At 41.9% G+C, this 22,410-nt stretch overlaps 1 long non-coding RNA gene across 5 annotated transcripts in view; it reads right to left on the reverse strand.

The window, feature by feature from the left end:
* Positions 1 to 22,410, reverse strand: part of LOC126397384 (uncharacterized) — a 771,111-nt gene that overhangs the window by 610,831 nt on the left and 137,870 nt on the right. For 2 of the 5 annotated variants that reach the window (XR_007570654.1, XR_007570651.1), the window contains exon 2: positions 15,411 to 15,454. The exons of 2 other annotated variants lie outside the window; for them this stretch is intronic. This is a non-coding gene — a long non-coding RNA (uncharacterized LOC126397384). Of the gene's footprint in view, positions 1 to 15,373; positions 15,455 to 22,410 lie in introns of all 5 variants that reach the window. One more of the 5 variants, XR_007570653.1, reaches the window with a different exon arrangement.

Below are 22,410 nucleotides of genomic sequence, written 5' to 3' on the forward strand. Positions count from 1 at the left end.
GGCATGAGATATGCCCATTCAAAGTTTGACATTTCAATGGGTTGCTATAGCGCCCCCCTTTGGCCAACTGATGTAATATTGCTTCATTGGCATCCTCCCATGACCCTCTACCACTGTGCCAAATTTCACATGGATTGACCAAGTCAGTGAGGAGAAAAACATGGAACAGACACACACACACACACACAGTTTTCCTCATTATAGTAAGATATACAAAGAAACATGAACATCTGAAATGGTTAAATGATGAATCACCAGTGTCATATCTTAGTAGGTTCAGACTGCACACAAGGTAACGTTTCACCTTGCTGAATTCATGGGAATTTTATTGAACTATGCTTCTGTGCAGTCTGCGGTCATTTTGACTTGACCAGCTGACTTCACTACAAGCTGATTGGCTGTTGAAACAGGTGACGTGCTTTAAAACCAGCCGCTGGCCATTTGACCAGCTGAGTTGTAGGCGACACCATCACACCATCAGTTCACACCACTGACACTTTTCTCTGCAACATTCTAAAATGGTTTCATCGCGTCACAAATCTTTGGTCTGAACTGGGCAAAACAGTCTGAAGAATCGTTGGTACAGTGGAGGTTCTTACTATACTATAACCTCTACTACTACGACCTTATGAAGTTTTGATCAGCATGGCCCTGACATCTGTGAACACATCATGAAGTACAGGCTGCTTTTTCAGTGACAAATGGCTTCTGCTTTCCTGCTCCTCCTACGCTGCAGCACAATCACATTGTCCTCTACATAATCACAGCAGCTGCCCTTCATCGTGCCCTCAGTTGTTGTTACATTTACATTTTAGTACAGTGGCTGACACTCTTAACCACAGTGACCTGCAAAATGAGACTTCACTGTAATACTGACATCAACAGTACACAGCTGATGTGCAATAAAGCAGCAGCATCTCCCACAACACGATGACATCATTAATGGATACATTAATATTAATAATGAATACACCACACATGATCCACAACATTATGAGAATAGTCTGCAAGATCATGCAAATGAAAAGCTGCTCAATGGCAGCGAAGAGATCAGATTGTATTGTGAGGTTAAGGATAGGATGCTCCTGACTAAAGATTTATTGAGGCTCTTTGGTGCAGGCTCAGTGTTTGGACTGAAACTGTAAAGGGAATAACATGGACAGGATCAGCACACTGGACCAGACAGAAAGGGGAAAAACACTCATGTCATCCTTGAAATCAAATGTGAAAATGCTTGTGCTGTCATGAGCAACAGTTGTGTTCAAAGACCTAAAACTGCTCGTGTACAGTTTCCTGGTTTGGAACCTTTATGGTCTCGCAAATACTGGTGACTTTCTCTCAGAAGGTTAAAAGTAGTGTAAAGTTCTTAGGGTGGGTAATACCGCTTTGGGAAGAAGATGAAGTGGATAGCTACAGTTTTGTACTGTAGGCCTACTGGTTTGTCTCCTCCAACTTTGTTCTGCAAAGAAACTAATTTGAACTATCGGCACGGTCCACAAAAACCAACAGTTGTTCTGCCAACTTTACATGTAACTTTTGGAACAACCAGGTGACCTCATCCAGCTGGCCACCAACGACATTAGATGCTGATATTTAGATGAATTTAGGATGGTCGCATGGCAAAAATTCAAGGTCAGGATGTCTAAAAGTGTCGTCAATCTGACAAAGAATGCTGACAACAGATAACGTTGATATTTTGTTGGGTTTAAGTTGTGTTGGTAGGTAACCAAAATCCAATATCTTCCCGATGTCTCATGCCAACATCACCTTGACGTAGAATACCGACATTTAGTCATAAGGTATGGAGAAAAGACCCGTATGTCTGTGTTAACTTCTACACATCATGAAATTAGGGTTCAGGGTGAGAAATTTTACCCTTTAAAAAGGGTATGGATGTTTTTGTTGGTGTTGTAATAGTTGGTTTGCTAGTTGTGCATTTTTAACAAAGTGGCCCTCGTGGTCACTTTGTCCTTGTGTTGCGCATGTACTTTTTACGCAAGCTCAGGAACTTGAACATAGACACTAGGTTCATGAGAATGTTTCATGCCTGTTTTACTGAATCTGTTCTTACATTTGCTTTTATCTGTTGGTTCGAGTCAATCAGCTTGAAGAACCGCAACAGACTTCAGGGTATTGTCAAAGTGTGCAGTAAAATTGCTGGTACTCCACTGACAGACATCACTCTTTTACACAAAACTAGGTCCCCGAGGAAAGCAAAACAAATCTTGTCCGACCCCAGTCATCCCCTGGCATCAGAATTCAAACTGCTCCCATCTGGATGCAGATTTTGTATGCCCAGATGTAGGACAGGCAGATTTAAAAAGTCCTGGGTTCCAGCTGCCATTGGCCTTTTAAATAATGGATGATTTTTAGTCATTTTTAAGCCATTTTAAGGTGTATGTTACGCACTGTGGGCACTTTACCTTTTTCATGTTTTTTACTATTTATTGTTATTCTCTATTGTATTTTGTGGATTGCTTATTTGAACTGTAATTGTCATTGTTATTTCTATAGCTCTGCTGCTGGCTGCACCACAAATTGCCCCTCGGGGACAATAAAGATATCTTGAACTTGAACTATGTTTTCTCTCTTGTTGCATATAGCCCTTGTGAAGCCCTTTGCAACCTTTGTCTGCAAAAAGTGCTATATAAATATATTTTACTTACTTACTTACTTAATATGAGAGCCACAATAGTGAGAGCATTTATTCTTTTACATAGTATTTCACCATCATCACGCTGGTATTGATCACTGTTTGCATAATGCCGGATATGTATCGATCTAAAATAAAAACCATACTAGACAGAGCATTTATTCTTTTTGCAGCAGAAAGCTAAGGCTTCTGTCTTCCCTGTAATCACATAGTTACCTTGCGTTACTTTACCTAACATGAGGTCCAAGTTTCCCCATGGTGGCTGCAGGTAATTGTTGTTTGCATAATCCTGAAATAAAAATCATAATAGCTAGAAAATGAATTCCTTTTGCAGCAGAGATCTTAGGCACCTTCCGTGTCATCATGGTGTACGCTCTATCTTTGCGCTACATTACATGTAATGCAAAAAACGTGCAGTGACACCAGAGGAATGAATGATAAACATCTGCTCATAAAAATAAGCATATCTCAGAAACTAAATAATGTACATATTTAAGATAAGTTATGGAGCGTTTATATATATTTCTTTATGTTTCTACAATATGTTTTGTGTAAAAACATGCCCGATTTTTATATTGTGTTTATTTTAACAACACAATTTCAATTCTTATAATCAATTATTATACTTTATTGACCCACATAATCTTTCAGCAAATGTACAGATTTTAGGGATATGAAGCATTCCGAGAGATGACATCACAAGAAGTAAAAATACGAAGGCAGGCAGTGGTGGACCGTTTCTATTGCGAAGTTCAAATGGTTAAAATGTTATCGACCTGGTTTTCATTCCAATCAAAATTGAATATCCAGTGTTTTTTGGAGAATTCTTGACATCAGTCACTTCATCTCCCCAAACTCTGGTGAGGTCACATAAACAATTTAACATCAAAAGATCTCCTACCTTTTTTTATGTGGCCACAATGTGCTCTTCGTGCAGAGTGAAGAGATGCAGCAAGCTGGATGTCGTCTCCACAACCAATCCGATCCTCGTCACCAATTTTGTTGTGGAATAAAGAGACTCAAAACACATAGGACTGTACATCTGAGGGTTTACTTGTGAGAAGCCAAAGAATTGATACATCATGACAAGTATCAGTTGACTCACCTACAAGTTTTCCCATACACACACTAAAATATGTTTCCCGTCACTTAAGCTGCTGTTTCCTGTTATTCAGATAACCAGCTCTGGAAACAACTGCTTCTCCTCACGAACCCAAATCTGGTCAGTCATGTCCGGTCATCTGGCTGATGTCACATCAGGTCATCCACACTACATGACTTAACGTCTGGGCATCTACACTGTGCTTTCCAACATTAGGTCACGTTGAGGCTGAAGAGGTGCTGTGGACCATAGCCATGCACAACTTGATAGAAAAGACGTACAGTTCTGTAATCACTTCCTAACCAGAACTGTTAGCAGACCTTCTTTACCAAGGGCTGCGGTTAAGTTTAGGCTGCTAATCACTTTGGTTGAGGCTTATTATTTTAGAGAACACAACACGCCGTGCTCCGTGCTTCAAGTCAGTGTTGACTTTAGAATAATTATTGAAGGTCCATGATCTTTCCTTAAAGGTTAGCCTGTTTTTGACCACTAGTAGCACCGCAAAGCATGAGGTAATGTTTTTGTAAGTAGCTTCCTGTTTTGTTTGTTGCTTTCTGCTTGTCCTGGAAAGATGATCTGTTCATTTCCAGTTTTATTTCTACATTTTTTACTGGCTTTAAAACAGCTTCATCTAGAAGAAAAAGATTTGAAATCAAAATGCTCAGCAGGACTGTGGGACAATAATAAACCTATGGCTTTGACCCAGAGTAGCTTTGGGTGTCGTTTCAGTCTTGTTTGGGGAATGGTGTCACTCATCCATTTCCACAGTTATTTGGGGAGTGATGTTGGTTATCCATTCCCACCTTTGGTTGAGAAATAGTGTCACTTGTTTATTTTCACTTCTGATCCTGCTGCTGCACGGACAAGTGAGGAAGTAATTCCACAATATTGTAACAGCCGAAACACAAGCCTTCGATTAGAGCCTCCTAATGACAAAATGATCTGCCTCCCCAAAGATATGTTCCACACAGAAAACACGGCGTCACTGAGTTAAGCAGGTCTAAAAAAAATGGCCACATCTTTTTCATTTTCTTGTCCAAGTAAAGTCTCCCGTCGCTGGCAGAGAGCCTCGGTTTGATTGACAAATCTGATGCCTGCAGCTGCGGGATATTATTATCAGGCAGGTTAAAAACAAGGCAAGCCGAGACAGAAAAATTAAAACTCAAGTGCTGTTCTAATTTATGCACCTAATGAAAGTGAAATCAAAAAAGTCAGTTCCTTGAAATGCGGCTGTGATAGAAATTAAAATTTGTCACTTAAAAAGAAAACTTTTTTCACTCTGCCTCTGCTTTAGAAGCGAGCCTTGACCCTGACTACTGCTCTGAATTACAGTTTTAAAATACTATTAAACTGTTCAACGCATTCCAGACAAGATTCGCTTTTGAGTGTATTTATTCACTCTTGCACCCTAACTCTTTTTGTCGTCCTTTCACAGAAACAGCCAGGGAGACAAAAGGAGCTTTTGACGGGGAAGGGCAGTGTGTCAGTGTGTTCTTTCAGACTGTGTTTCGTTCTAAAACACGGAGGCAAAATAAAATCTAAGAAGGCAATGCTCATACATAACCTCTCTGCACCAAATCAGAGAGGAGAATAGGTTTTATTATTCAGCATTCATCCTCTACTCCTATTTGTGCTTCCTTATAAACACATTAGCCTTATGTGGTGTTCATATTTTTTTTATTCACTCAAATGTTCTGACGGACCAAAACATTACTTGAAACAATAAAGCCATAACAAGCAATACAGACAGCAGAGATATTTGCCATTTACCACTGCTAGTTCAGATTTATCAATAAAAATACCACAAGTTTTTGTGATAAAATGTCATTTGAAAATCAATTAGAACGAAGACATGATGGAACAAATCATGTTTATCCTGAACAAACAAAATAAACAAGGTTTTCATCATTAATATCATTAAATGCTTTGATCTAAACAAATCGGAGAACCACATTTTACTCTCAGTAATTTTGTGACATTGCAATTAATTATGATTTTTGTTTTTTGTGCAGAGACCAGGCTGACAAAAATATTCATTATACAGCTTTTCTTCTAGTAAATATTGAAAATGGATCCACAGACACAAACAAGGCTTAAATGGAAAAAATCATTCAAGCTTAAATTATTTGTAAGACTATTTTACAACTAGAATTACTGCCCTGCGGTTGTATGACTCCGCCCACCAGTCCAGTGTCTCTGACAGTCTCCATCCATGTCAGTGAAAACATGGATGCTTCACACACAGAAGATCTATACAATCAGCACAGTTTCAAGATTAGAGTCACCAATTCAGTATCTGACCAAATGTCTCCCCTTCTGTTCCTGAGATATGACGTTAAAACATGATGATGTCACAGTCAAGCTGACCTTTGACCTTTTGGATATAAAATGTCATCACTTCATGATTTTATCCTGTTGGACATTTGTGTGAAGTTTTGTCAGAATTAACGCATGAATTCTTGAGTTACGGCTAAAAACATTTGGTGTGGTCACACTGATCTTTGACCTTCAACCACAAAAGTCTCATCAGTTTATTCTTCAGTCCAAGTGAACGTTTGTGTCAAATTTAAAGAAATTCCATTAAGGTGTTCTTGAGATATCAGGTTCACCAGAATGAGACAGATGCAAGGTCACACTGACCTTGACCTTTGGCCACTGAAATCCAATCAGTTCATCCTAAAGTCCAAGTGAACATTTGTGCTAAATTCGCATTCACAAGAATGAGACAAACAAGGTCACAGTGACCTTGACCTTTGACCCTTGACCACCAAAAGCTAGTCAGTTCATCCTCGAGTCTGAGTGGATGTTTTTGCCAAATTTGAAGACATTCCCTCATGGCGTTCTTGAGATATTGTATTCACAAGAATGAGACAGACAAGGTCACAGTGACCTTTGACCTATGACCACCAAAAACCAATTCATCATTAAGTCCACGTGGACATTTGTGCCGAATTTGAAGAAATTTCCTTAAGGTGTTCTTGAGATATCAGGGCCACCAGAATGAGACAGATGCAAGGTCACACTGACCTTGACCTTTGGCCACTGAAATCCAATCAGTTCATCCTAAAGTCCAAGTGAACATTTGTGCTAAATTCGCGTTCACGAGAATGAGACAGACAAGGTCACAGTGACCTTTGACCTATGACCACCAAAAACCAATTCATCATTAAGTCCAAGTGGACATTTGTGCCGAATTTGAAGAAATTTCCTTGAGGCATTCTTGAGGCATCGTGTTCACAAGGATGGGACGTACGTACGGACTACCTGAGACGTAATGCCTTTGGCCACAGCTGTCGCCGGCACAGAGCACATTTTAGTTTACAAAATGTTATAACTTTTTAATTTGGTTCATAGGTTTTACTTTCTTACAGCTGGAGGATGTAATAATTTCTAAAGGCCTACAACAATGATAAATGAAAATTAAAATGTTTAAACAAAGTGTTACTCATTTTCATATCATTTTTTGTTAAAGCCACAAGGAGCCACTGGAGAGGGGCTGAGGAGCCAGAGGTTGCCTGCCCCCGTGCCAGGTCAACATTTTAATTCACCCATGCTTTGGTTTATGATCAAATACCTGCAGCACTAATGACATCAGCCCATCAGCCTCAGCTGTACTTTGTCTTTAGTGCTAATCAAGGAAAATCTAAAAGAGGAAAAGGTCATGCCGACAGTGACAGCGTTCAAGGAGTCAATTGGGCGGGCACTGGAAATCACACTATAACCCATCATGTCTTTGATGTTCCACCTTTGACTGAACCTTCCACCATTTAAAAAAAAACATGCTTACATATATTATTTTCATCTACATTTGTAGGTTCATTTTTCTTGTTATTAGTCTCCAAACAGATCACGGCTCTGTCCAGCAGAGACGCCAATAACAAGGAAAACAGACGTGCGTATTCAGATAAAAAACATCAGTCAGAGGAGTTAAGGAAACCTGTCGCTGTCACACCACAAACAGGACGAAATAAAACACTTGCCTACAATCAAATCCAAGTGTCCCACAGCGTTTATTGGTTTTTAGTACCACGTTTTTTTCTGTGCAAATGTACTCACAGATTTACTTTTATGCAGTTAGTGTCCGAAATTCAGCTTCACATAGTTGCTAGACTGGCTTCAGATGTTTAGTCTGCACCTTGACGAAGCAGTGTGCCTTGATTTTTTTGTAACGTCACTTTTCTTGTGGACATTGATAGCCTACTAAAATCTGCCACTGCGTCTTTACCCTACTGCACTGATGCCAGTAGAGACGTGCTCAGTTTTAATCAGTGCAGTTGTCTTTGGGCAGCGTAGCTACTGTGACCTCAGTTGTTTTGGCTTCTGTTTTGTTTCACGTGTGTAACTACATTGATTGTTCACTGGGCTGTGAGACAAACCGTGCACACCGAGCACTGTGAGCTCCAGACTGAGCACATCCAGCTGACATTCTGCCTCCTGCCTGCTTAGTCGAGGTGCACCAGTTGTCTGAAAAATCTGTTCGTAAAATCTTCCACAGATGCCTCCAAAACTGGAAAAGAAATCTGTACCTGTTACCTCTCTCACCCTGCACTGACAAATATCTTCACTTTTACTTATTTTAATTTTAACAGTAACGTCTTTCTTGTTCGTTTCAGTGTTTAATAACATAATTTTTAACAATAATGGAAAAAAGGGTTCATGTTAATATGAACCAGCGTGTGATCCGCACTGAGCACTGCACTTTGCAGGTATAAGACCAGTGGTGGACCAGTGGCTTTCACCAGTTTTACAAAAAAAGATTACAGAAAGGAAGACATCTTGTGCCACGCGTCAGTTTTATTCCTTTAATTTGGGTAATTAATACTGTCAGTGGTCTCATCTTATGTGCGACTGTGCAGCGTGGATTTTTCTGTATTTCAGTATTTCAACACTGTTCAGCGTTTCATCCAGCAGAGAGCTTTCTGTAACTGATGCTCCCGACCTGGGTGGGATCTGTCCTGACCTGGACAACAAGTAGGCCATCGCTCCAGGGTTACAGCACAACCCATTCTGAGCTTCACTGCAGTGCCTGTTGTGCTGTTGCTTGTCTGTATGTGTGTGTGTGTGTGTGTGTGTGTGTGTGTGTGTGCGCGCACATGTGAGTGCATGTACAAATGCATGTGATTGCACTTTTTCACGCCCTCTGCATGCGGATAAATCTGTTAGGTACAATCAATACACTGAGACTCAACTATCATTGCTGGAGCTTCTAGTCAGCACTTAGGAGAGAAGAGGGCTGAGGGCTATGCTGTTTAAGTACCGCTAAACCACACTGTGTGTGTGTGTATGTGTGTGTGTGTGTGTGTGTGTGTGTGTGTGTGTGCGGGGTGGTGATGGTATTGTGGGACCAGGCATTGTGCATTGTGTGGATAAAAACTCCTGCAGTGATTGAAAACTGGTTTTGAAACATCCTTGGCATCTTAGAGATGATCCAAGACTGGATTCACTGCAGTTCACAAGTTGCTTGTTTGCTCAATAGACAATAAACCCTTCTTAGGGCCGACATCATGATGACGTCATGTTATCAGCTGGAGGTGCAGCTGCCTCTCCCCCACAGGGCTGTAGGCTCCATAGGAGTGTTAAAATGTGTTTGTCTTGTTGTGTTATTGGGAGCCAGAATAGAAGGAGTCATGGCTCAAAACCAGCCGCCACTGCCCGTCAACAAAAACAAAGACAACTATGGTTAAATGTGATAAGACCAAAGGACTGGACGGAGGCCATCATCAAAAATGCTCACATGTGCAGCGCACACTTCATATCAGGTTAGGGAAAAAGTATTTCCTGTTGTAGGGATGAATAAGGTTATGTGTATTAAGGGTTATCATGTCCACCTCATCAGAAACTGGGGAGGGATTAAGAGGAATATTGGATTTCTCTGCAACGCTAACTTTTTAGCACATTAGCTAACGTTAGCTTCCATAGCAAAACAAACAAGTGTGGTCCTCCTTTGTAAGATTGGCATGGTATCAACCACAAAGCCGCCAATCCCACCTTCGGCCGTGTCCCACATCTGAGCCCAGTCACTGCAGAACTTGCGATTAGTGCCAGTTGTAACGTGTCTGCCAAATGTAGTGAATGTTCGAGCCCCAAAGCCCCTCAAAACTGTGATTGTGCAGTAGAACAATAATCTCTACAAAAACAATCGGTTCCTCACACTTTCAGTGTCAGTGACTGTTGTGCTTCTGGCATTTTTGTGTTCTTGCCTTTGGACCTTTGTTGATGTCTGATAATACAGAGACAAGTATCAGATAACCTGCAGTGAGTCCGAACCAAAGTGAAACCTCCTCAGCCAAACTTCAGGAAGCCTTCTCCACTAAAACAACACACACTCTTCAAAATTAGAATATTTTATACTGTAGACTCACTATGTCAACAATATCAGCTGAATATAAATGTGAAGCAGCCTCGCAGGACTCTCCCCAGAGAAATACAGGCTCCAAATTAAGAATGAAAGTGAGAGAAGTCAGCAGAGAGAATATCGTTTTTCCTCTAAAAACACCTGCATCTTGTTTTTGGTCGACATCAAACACACAAGAGTGTCAGCTGCCTTTAAGGAGAGTCGGAGAGCAGCAACCAGCTGCCAACTGAGCCACCAGGCTTCCCTGTGCAGATAGAAGCAGCTCTCTGCTGCTGCCGCTGCCTGGCCTCCGCAGATAACTCTGTTGTCAGCATGCTGTTACACTCTGGGTTTGTGTGTGTGTGTGTGTGTGTGTGTGTGTGTATTCAGATGAGGCACTCAGTCACTAACCCCAGTCACTGTCGCCTCCCTCTGATATGATGGATATGACATAGACTGATCGATTCAGCATTAACTACAATATAAAGCTCCTTCTATCATCACCACTCTTGATTTAGAATGTTTAATAACGTGACTTCAATTTTACACCAGTCGTGCTGTTCAAATGATCTCAGACACTACGATTATAAAGTAAATCTCCACTGTCACATCCATCAGACACTACAGCGTGAACAAAGACACGTTTCCTGGTAGAACCTACACAATTTGAGCTGGCACACACACACGGGCAAGGTGCATCAGTCCTGATGCGGCGGTGTTCGTCCACATTCTGAAAGACAACACTCCTGCGTAAGGAGGAAAAAAAAAAACAGCCCACACATGCCTTTGAATGGGGCCACTTTGTGGAGGCTGCCAACGATGCCAACTTATTCCAAAAATGTGCAATGGAACATTCCTGGTTAATTACTTTGTGATGTGAATGCTGTGTTTCTACTGTTTACCTCTCAATTGTGGTGACAAGATAAAATGATGATGCAGTGACAACATTCCAGAGTTGTGAAATCCGTTCCCACAGTATTATAAACTGCTGCACAGATTTTTAGCATCTGGTCAGCCTTTAAAACCATTTACCTTTGACTTCCTGGAAGTTTTTTAGGATGTATAATGGGAAGTATTTCAGTACTGAATTGTGAGAGATAAACCTCAGTTAAACTGCCAAATTTCAACAGGCCAATTCATCTTTGCACAGACCATCACACCACACCACTATGGAAATAAGGACCAAAGTATCCCTCATATGGGCCGTGGTTGGTTTGGCTGTAATTCTCTTTTATGACACTTACATGCAATGCAGTTGTGTTTGTGTGGAATTGAAAATAATATTAACATTTGTCAGTGAATATCCTTTAGAAAATGATAACAGACCAGATATTGTCGATGTCTCTAGTTAGCAACAGTCTGCCGTATTGATTTTGTTCTGTTTTCAGATGCTGGAGATTTGGTTTGGACGGAGAGTTGTGAAAACGGACTGATTTTATCTTTATTTCTCCTCCAGTGGCTCTTTTCCTCTCCACTCTCCTGGCAACAGTGGAGTGGAGCTTTGTGGAGCTTTTAGCCCACAGGTTCAAGGCCAAACCACTCTGCAGCAAGAGGTTCTGATGGAGAATGGAAAGAGAGAGGAGATTGGCAGTTACAGAAATACAAATGTCTGACTGCATGGCATTAAAAAGGGAGGATCTTTTGTCTTGCCGTAATACAGTAGGTGGACACAGCAACATAATGAGACAAATAAACCCATAAACCTGCATGATTTACTGTTCAGACTTTGAATGTGTAAATGTGCACTGGCACGGAGTGACGGATGGTGGGGATGGGGAGGCTTTGAAGTGCACAGCATAGTGTAGCTCATAATAGAGTGTGCCAGTAAACCCTGAACTCCGTTAGCGCTTTTAGCACTTCCGGTTCTCTCGTCTAAAAGTCAATACGTTTTTTGAATGGCATTTTGGTAAAATGCCTCAAATAAGGTCTGTGGTTAACAAAAGCTTAAGCGAGTTTCAGGTTTTGTTCTACGACATAAATCACGTCAGTAAATACCCTACTTGTGAATTTTGAAGCTTTTACGTGTCGTAAAAAAGGCGGTTGCTGTCGTAAAAAAGGCGGTTGCTAACAAGTTGCTCAATACGACTACAAACCCTGTCGGGTACATTAAACGTCATCACCCCCGAACAGGCGAGAGTGCTGGCAGTCCGCCATTACAGCTTCTTATTTAGCTTAAACAGTCCGATTTCCCCATTATACGTTTTTAAAATAAAGCGGCCGAAATCAATTGAAAGCTTAGTGGCGGTGACGTCAAGAGTCATGCGACCGTGGAGTAGTCATGTAGTCCGTTAAAGCCTAACGTTAGCTTTTTACTTCTGCCGATCGCATTTAAGCTTCAAATGCGGTATGAAAGGTGTTCATATGTGAAGATTATCTCGCTGAACAAAACCTGTAAGTATCATAAACTTGTGTTAGCCACAGAGCTTATTTTCTGACAGAATCCAAAACGCAATGCAAAAATCACATTCACTTTCTCTGCCGGGAACCAGCGCGATGCTAAACTTCCGGGTTTTGACGTCAGTCCTGGCACGCTCTCTGTTTGGTGGGGATGATTGGGAAGGCCCTGCCAGGACGTATCATCAGGCTTCTTCTACGATTCCCATGAAAACACCTGAACCAACACTGTCAGTCTATCTCTCAATACTCTCTGGCTTCCCTTTGTCAAACACATTCTCACTCCGACCTCGTCACATATTGGCGTTTCTTTCCACGTCCACATACGACGTGTAAGGTACCCTGGGTAGTGATGGCCAAATGAAGCCTCATGAAGCATTTTCTTTATTTTCTGAGCCCACTAGATGGTGCTCATAATTTAAAGAGAGAGCCTCAAAGAATGGCAATTCAGTGTGCTTTCAACCTTTTGTTGAACAAAAAGCGCCATCTAGTGGACTCAGAAAATAAAGAAAATGCTTCATGAGGCTTCATTTGGCCATCACTAACCCTGGGTGCGTTGACGTTCTGGGACACTGTGTCAAGTTCTCTTCTTTCAAGATACACTTCCATTTTCACAGGAAATTTTAACGTTTACATACAGTCTCTTTCAAAATAAACGCACTACGTCAGTACAACACCACAAATTGACTTTTCTTTCCTTCAACAACAAACACACATGGTTGGGTTTAGGAAAAAAGTCTGTGTCTCTTCTTAACTTTCGTCCTTGTCTTGCCCCGGTTTTCCCCTGATGCTGCCGGGTGCCGTTAAACTATAACAGCAGCCTGCCGTGTATCATGCCAACATTAAAGGATGCCTTTTGTTTGTTGGTGTCTGACGCTGCAAGTCACTGCCCAAGCATCAGATTTTGACGACTTCAGAGTGAGACCGGGCTCGTCTATCTGTGGCTCTTGTTGGTCTGGATGTGTCAGGAGGTCAGTTGCCAGGTTAGACTTGTGAAAGCTATACACACTTGGGTAGATCGGAATGTAGGCAACTGTCAAGTAGGTTTTCACATACAAGGAATTTACTTTGTGTGTATAGAAGTGTAGAAGTGCCCCATTAATGACTTTGGCAGGTTGGACTTCTTCAGCTGCCACAGGAAGTACATCCTCTTCTGTGCCTTCTTGGCGATGGAGCTGATGGAGTCTGGGTGATAAATGGTGCCCAGGAAGATGAGATGGGGGTGAGTGGGCCTGCAGTCTTCCTAAAATCCACAACCATCTCCACTGTCTTTAGGGTTTGTAGCTCTAACTTGTTCTTACCTTACCAGGTCACCAGATAGTCAATCTGTAGTAAAGTTACTGAGGTTAGCTTTAGGAAAAGAAGCATAGTGAGGCTGAACCTTAAAATAACTCAAAGTTCACACGAGACTTCAGGGGAAAATCCCTGTCGAAAGTCAGGTGGATGGGTTTGTAACCCATGGGTGGGATGGGTTTGTAACCCATCCACCACCCCAAACTGCCTCCTTACAAGTACTCAAGACTCCTCCCTTGTTTACTGCCATCAGGATATGGTGTCTGTACTTTTTTAAGTAAAACTGACAACTAATGCAATAAAAGCTTCACACGCCACATGCGTCCTACATATTGTTCCCAAATCAAGTTTCCTGCATATTTAGGCAAAAGTCTTGTCTGAGTGTTTAATCCCTTTGAAACAGTACTTAGATAATCTTGATCAACCACTATTTAAACTAACTCCTTCTCCCCTCCTCTCTCTCCAGTAAACTATTACTCCCGTGCTGAAAAGCAATCAGCTGTGATCCACTCGTGCCAACAGAGTGCTGAGAGCTGGACTCCTCCATTACAATCAGCAGTGGCCCCACTCAGCTTTAAAGACGGGGTGAAGCTGTAGGCTAGCATTAGCTTAACACTGAACAGCAATCAGCAGCTTCTCCACTCCATGGTGGCTGGCAGAGCAACACACACAGACACACATACACATGTTGGAAGATGATTTGAGCTGGGGGGGCTGCCACCAACTATGTAAAAATGTTAAGTCACTTTATTCAATAAGCGTGGCTGCTGTTCTCCAGAGTTAATTCAGCTCAATGGCACTCTGTCTCCACTTAAAACTTTGTATCCTACAAATTAACAACAGCTAAACAACTAAACTGGTATTCTACCATACGAGAACATCCTCTCTTGTAGGCGCATTGGCAGGCGTGTTTCTCTTTGGACAAAAGTCTGCCAGTGTGTCAACCAGCCCAGACTGGAATTATTCAAACCAGAAACTTGATCCACTGCAACAATGTTTCAATGGACAAAATATATTCTGCACATTCATGTTGATATAAGAGTGAATCTGATGCAGCAATCAAAAGCCTTGACTTCCTCTTTATTAGTGACTGCAAACATGCTGGTTCACTCACTGGTTCAAGTGTCAGCTACATTTGTTTTCTTTTGCAGTTTGAACAGCAATGATAGCCATTACCAATCTCATATGATGATTACCATGGACAAATAGGCACGATACCCATCCTACCCAACTCTCAGCTGAGGGAGAGGGTGAGCACTATTTTGCTGAAAGTAGCTGGTTAGTTCTACCCAAGAGATCAATAATAAAAACAGAAAACAGAAGTGGTCCTGAAGTGGAACCTTGAGGCACACCTCTATTTGATGAGTAAGCAAATCTGATTTACAACCTTATGCAACAAGACATTACTTTTTCTTATTCATTCATTTTTTATAACCGCTTATCCAGATAGGAGTTGCAGCGGGCTGTAGCCTATCCAAGCTGACATTGGGCAAGAGGCGGGGTAAACCCTGGACAGGACACCAGACTATCACAGGGCTGACACATAGAGACAGACAACCATTTGCACTCTCATTCACACTTATGGACAATTTAGAACCTGCATGTCTTTGGACTGTGGGAGGAAGCTGGAGCACCTGGAGGAAACCCACGCTGACACAGGGAGAACATGTCAGAGCACCTGGAGGAAACCCACGCTGACACAGGGAGAACATGCAAACTCAACACCAAGAACCCTCATGCTGTGAGGCAACAATGCTAACCACAGCACCACCATGCCACCAGTGCTTTTTCTAAAGATACTAAATACTCAGTCAAGATTTGTATGTGGGGCCCATGTGGGTAGTAAATTGGCTGCAATATTGGCCCTGAATGGGATTGTTCACAGGTTCCATCATGGCCCTATGCCAATTGCCCACAAATGTTGGCTGGGTAATAATCCAAAGCAAAAGCACTAACCAGGGGTCCCATTCTGGCCTTCTGTACATTTTTCCAAGTAGAGAGGCTAACACAATCACTGTACTGCATCTACATAACACTGTAAGAATGTAGGCCATATTGATTTTGATTTCTATGAATTATCTACATGAGTATGGAGGAACCAGCCTCAGAACAGTTGTATATCAGTAAATCAATAGGTAAAGCATTTCCTGATGGCTTGTGTTATTGTTCACTGGCGCATGGTAAATATGCTCTGTTCTTTCTTGTGTTGTTAATGTGCTAACTGGCTAACTAGCGTCGATATGGTGTTCTGGTTTCCCTTTATGAATGAGCATTACAGACTAGCGCTGTCATAGAACATACGTGGTGGTTAACCGTCTGCTGTAGTTTTCAGTGTGTTTGTGTGCAACTTTTGTGTCCAAAACACAGCAACATCAGGTGATGCAGCAGGGGGTCTTCGTTACCGCTAATTCTCTGAAGTTGGTTTTGTGTGTCAGGGCCTTAAAGGGATAGTGCACCCAAAAATGAAAATTCAGCCATATGCCGAGGGAGGCTCAGGTGAAGTTTTAGAGTCCTCACAACATTTGCGGAAATCCGAGGGGAGAGGAGGTAGCAACACAACTGCACACCTAATGGCTGACGGCGCCCCAGATTAAAACGTTCAAGAGCACCACAAAAAAAAACACAAAACCACAAAATATCTCCATACTGCTTGTCCGTAGTGATCCAAGTGTCCTGAAGCCCCGACATAAAAAGTTGTTTGGAAAAACGTATGTTATATTTTGTATGGAGATATTTTGTGGTTTCAATTATGTGCTTTTGGACGTTTGAATCTGGGCCTTTAAGACAATGGGCAGGTGCGTTTGTAAAAAACAGATCAACAAAATCTATTGCAGCTAACATATTTGCCTTTTCCAGGTGTTTCCTTGCTAGAAAGAAGAAAACAGGATTTGTTCCCGAAGAAGACACTTCATTTTAATTTCAAGGTTTGATACAACAATTTGTTTACCTGGAAGCTCTTTGACATTGGAAAATATGAGTTTGGATTTGTAAACTTTTAACGCAGAGTGCAAGAATTCTGTAGTTCTTTTACTATGAGGAAGCGAAATAGATAATAGTGTCATCAGCATAAAATTGATCAATGCATTAAATGAGCAGTCACAAAGGTTATTCTTTTTATTCACTTATTATTTCACTTTATTCTTATGATTTTTTTTTTTGCTGGATTGGTATCAATGTCGATGTGTAACCGGAACCTTTGTGGTGTTGCACTTTGCTGGGTGGCCAGACAGCACCTGTTGTAGCAGTACAATGCCTTGACAGGTGGCCCCTGTCTTAGGGGTACAGTATGATACGCCATTGAACTGCATCAGTTCGAAATGCTGCCGATTACGCTGTAATATAAGGAGATGGAAAGTCCCTATAGGGTGGGTGGGAGGGGTGGCAAATGGGTCCAACAAACCCTTGACTTTAATGTTCACTTCTCATATAAATGTAGTGCCAAACCACAATGTTTTTCTAAACCTACCCACGTGCTTCTGTTGAAAGCAGCGATATGTGATGACTTGGAATGAAAACCTGTTGTATTTCCTCCTGTGTTAGGGTTGTAGTTGTAGCATAAAGCTTTGGCTGTACTGAGAGCAGATCAGGGCCATGGATACCTACACCTCCAAACAGAGCAGTGAGTCCGTTTTGTCGATGCTGTCACAGGTTGGATTCCTACTGCAACATGCTGCATCTTATTTAATGCAAGAGTTTACTTCATTGTGGACGCACTGTGCTCTGCAGAGGCTGCCCAGGGTCCCCAGACACACACACACACACACACACACACACACACATACACACACTGTGTTTCTTCTTATTGTGACTGTGTCTGTTTCAAGAGATGCTTTCTTTGCATTTTCTTCCTTGCTCTTAATGCTAATGCTAAGTAGAAAAGCAGCAGCTTCCTCCCCATGGCGCTCTGCCTGCCTCCTGCAATCATCCTGTTTGTACTGCTGCTGAACACAATAGGAAAAGTTATTTCCCTATAGCCTTGGTACAAACAGAAAAAAAACATAAAAACCCAACAAAGCTTCCTTTAGCAGTGTTTTGTTCCAATCCACGGTGGAGCCATTTTGAGCTGTTTTTCCTCTGTTTTACCAGTAACATCCATAGCCCACCTCAATTAGTATCCCACAGGCTATGTGGCATAGTATAAAGCCACTTGTTTTAATCTGTTCACAGTGGGAGAGTGAGTGAAAAGATGATTTTCTGACGTCGACGTGGGGCTCTGACAAACCTGAATCTCGCATGCCACAGTTAGGCCCTGCTGGATGGAATGTCCAGACGTTCTTTAGGCCACACCTGTCATCACCACCCTATTAATTCTTTCATTTCACAGGTAATAAAGTGTAGTTAGAGGGCACAGCATGATGTCCCGACAGCAACAATAAAACCACACTTTTTGTGTAGGATTTTCTTTTGATTTTCTGATGAGAGATGTGGCACTTGTGTGCTCTTTCAGCTGTGTGTTCAGCGACGTTTGAAATAGAACGCTCCGGGGTGATAACAGAAAGTAGAAAGTAGTGAGATTATATTACTGAGAGGGGGGGGATGCAAATGTCGGGAGACCATTTACTATGGAAAGAGGAAGAAGAGAAGCAAGGCTTTGCACATAGTGGTAAAAACAAACACTGCCAGGCTGTCAGGAAAAGGGCTGGAAGCATCTCTAACACTTTGTTTCACATGAAGTCGTCATTACATTAAAGTAACTCAGTTAATTCTTATACCTGTTTTCTATATTCATCACTGTAAGTGTTTAATTAAAGCATCTAAACTACAGGAAAGGGCTGATAGAGTATTGATAGATTCACTGAATGAGTGATGAATTGATTGTGACACACACACACACACACACACACACACACACACACACACACACACACAAACACACACACACAGAGTTTCCTGATGCGTAATAGCACCTGAAAACTGAGACAAAAGGCAGTGGCCTGGGGAATGTAAATAGCATATCATTAATTAGCAAACAGACTAAAACAACAAGGCTAGCCAGATTAGTCAGAGCCAGATTAGCCGCTGTGGCTGCAGCAGCAAACCACCAATGCATCAGAGGAAAAATAGGATTAAAGACAAAGCCAAGAGCAAACATCCAAAGGCCTGGGATTCACTCTCTGTAGTTTTATTATGTGGATGGAGAAATACAATGTGTGTTAACTTAAAAGCTTCGGAGAAGGTTATTCGTTCCTTTAGTGAGGAAATACCAACAGGCAACATGGCGTCTGAAGGTAGGCCGTGATCACGCACTGGCTTATAGGCCAGGGCCAGTGGGTCAGAGGTCATTCTGAGGTTTGGTAAAACAGGCAAACTGTGGCCCAAACAACTTGACGAATGTGTCAGCTAATTCAACCTGTTAGCTGACACTGTTCACCAGCTTTGGAGGACGCACTGCATGCAGTGGTTGTACGGTGGGTTAACAGACAATCCAAAGACTTTGCTTTACATCGTCCCAGGAACATTGATTCCTAAAAGCAACTTTGTCCTCATTACCCCACATGAAAAACTGTACTGGCACCAGGTCTCATTCCCAACTCGTCAAATACTGCAGCTCTGTTAGCGAGCAAGGAAACTTTCATGGGGATATGATATGCTGCCGGGTGGCGTCAGGTTGTAACGCCACCAGCAACGACTGTATGTGAAATGAAGAGATGGAGAGTCCCTATAGGGCGAGCAGGAGGTGGATGGATGGGTCAACAAACCTTGGACTTTGAGCTGGGAGTCAACTGTTCGCTTCCCATGTGAATGTTGATCCAAACCATGATTTGTTTTTCTAAACTAACCACGTTTTTGTTACCTAAGGAAATAAGCACAAAAACAAGATGCTTTACCAATGTTTTAAGTTTATTCCAAAAAATGTGCATAACAACCTCGGTACTAAAAAACTACGACGGATTCATTAAGCCATGGAAAACTCGGATTTCATCGTAGGCATGTGTGTTTGCTCATGAAGGCCAGTAAGTCGTAAAACGACGCTAGTCGCTAGTCAGCATTTAGCATACAACCCCACCCATGAATGGCTAGTGACCACCATATAAGGAGGTGATAATTACTATGGATAGGTGCATCCTGTCAACCTGCGACCATGGAGGCAGTGGTGATAGATGCAGCAATCCCGAGTGACAGCAACATCAGGCAGAAGGAAGAAGTGAAGCTTGAAAAATACCAAGGGCTGAAAGAGAAGCTAGAAAAGATGTGGGGAGTAAAGGCAGTGGTAATCGGAGCACTTGGAGCTGTGACCCTCAAACTGGGAGAGTGGCTCCAGCAGATTCCAGGTACAACATCTGAGGTCTCTGTCTACAAGAGTGCAGTCCTAGGAACAGCTAAGATACTGCACAGAACCCTCAAACTCCAGAGGTTGAGGAAGACACACCACCACTAGTGATGGCCAAATGAAGCCTCATGAAGCATTTTGTTTATTTTCTGAGCCCACTAGATGGCGCTTTTTGTTCAAGAAAAGTTTAAAAGCGCACTAAATTGCCATTCTTTGAGCCTCTCTCTTTAAACCATGAGCGCCATCTAGTGGGCTCAGAAAATAAAGAAAATGAGGCTTCATTTGGCCATCACCATCACCCCCATGGGTAGGTGCCTGGGTACTTGGAGCAATCATGAGCAAACTCAGAAGGTACAGTGATGAATCAAGTGGGAACAGGATGTCAAAAATGTAGAAAACACCTGTATTGAGTCGCTTTAAATAACTCATTTACATTTTTAAGAAACCTAATCTGAAGCTTAAATCTGATGATCAGCTAATTTATTTTAATGTGTTATATTTCTCATTTTTTGTCATGTTGTTTGTCAAAGGCATCTGCGTGTCGTGAACATAACAGAACAATGCAAATTCAAACTGTGATTTCTAATAATGACAAGCAATATTTGTGTGCAATCCTTATTTACGCGAGCGCTACGAGCAGTCAGAAGCAGGTGTAGATTTTGTTAGCACCTACGAAAAGATCGGAGCTACTAACATATTGACGAATGCGGAAAATCACGTCCATTTCCTTTTCTGAAAAGTTTACATACAAATTCGTCCGGCTCATGTTTCATGAAAGAGACCCAGTGCATGTAACGAGCGTAAATTGACACCATCTCTCAGATCGTCAACGAGAAATGCACAAGGTTACCTAGCGCATCATATTTAGCCATGAAAGTCCACTGATTAAAGCGGCGATTTGACGAGTGTGGATTAGAATGCGTTGGGCAGGACTAAAGTAGTGTAGTTAGTATAATTAATCTGGTTACAGACCACGCATAAAGAAAGGATCTGCATGTGATCAGTTTATCTTACCTGAAGCCATTACAGTTGTGTATCAGCCCCGATAGTGATCCTTAGGATTGGCTTGGGACATTTCTAATAGTAACACTTAACGCCTAGTTTATGCAGAAACCTTGGGCGGGCAAGGCCAACATGATCCCCACACTTATTCCACTTCATCCAGCCTTTTGATCAGTAAGTTCCTAAAAGATCTCACTGGTAATGTTGGGAAAAAAAGGATGAATACAGAAACCAGTGACTGGTTGGACAATTCATCCTTCCAATAGAGTTTAACAACTTCAGTAATATACATCGATCCATACGGAGCTCGGCCTCTGTCACAACATGCTACACAGACTATGGAAGTCACTCAAAAAATACCCAGCTATAAATATATTATTATTTTTCACTCAGACACGTCAGTATTCCCCTCTGTGGGGGACGTCTTCTACATTACAGAGCCTTTCCAAAAATCAGTAAGTGAAGCTCCAGAACACTCCTTAACTGTCTTTAACTCTGCCTTCTATTAGACCTCAGACCTCACCAAGGAGCTGACTAGCTGACTTTCACAGTTACCCATTTAGTGGAGCCTTGTATCGACTTACGGATGCACCCAGACAGGAAAATGGAGAAAACAAAGTCAGATCTGATGCAGCCACAAAATGCTCCAAAGAAAGAAAAGGAAGCCGGGAAGTCACCAGCAGTGTTCTACATCTGTCTCCTATTCATGTGTGGTGTGTGACGCTGTCTTTTACTACATTTATTATGTGACATCTGTAATGAGCACAGTTAATAATGAAAGGTGAGTCCTTTAACGGTCTGCTCGACTGTTTCATAGAGCACATTTTGAGATATGATATCTTAGTTGTAATTAACACAACCTGGTTAAACCATCTGTAGCATTCAGTTTCCAGGGCGGACTGTGGTTTTTCATAACAAGACCTTTTCAGGTGGCTTTCTTCTAGAGAGTTGGCAGCAGAATAATCATTCTAGGGGTGTTTTCATAATACGTGTGATTGCTTCGTACCTTGTCCGAGTACAATTGCCTTGCCTTCCCTTCGCCCCTCAGCTCAGCTTTCACTTTTGTGATGTTGTTCTTGCATCATCATGTACACATTTGTTTATGTTGTCACTACAGTGTAGAAAAGAGCGCCAACTGCAAGGTCTTAAGCCCATACAGTAGAGTTTTTAAGCATTTTTCTGTTGTTATAGCGCCACCCAGTTGCCAATTAGAGTTAAATTTCTCCAGTCACCTTGAGGCGTCCTGTTCTACATATCTACCAAGTTTAGTAAAAATCCATATGGCGGTTAGGCCTAGATAAGAAATGAGCTCTCTAGCGCCCCCATTTTGTTTGATGGGGTCAATAATGGAGGGGCCCCCT

The sequence above is a fragment of the Epinephelus moara genome, chromosome 11 (genome assembly GCF_006386435.1).
Source record: "Epinephelus moara isolate mb chromosome 11, YSFRI_EMoa_1.0, whole genome shotgun sequence".
NCBI classification, from domain to species: domain Eukaryota; kingdom Metazoa; phylum Chordata; class Actinopteri; order Perciformes; family Serranidae; genus Epinephelus; species Epinephelus moara.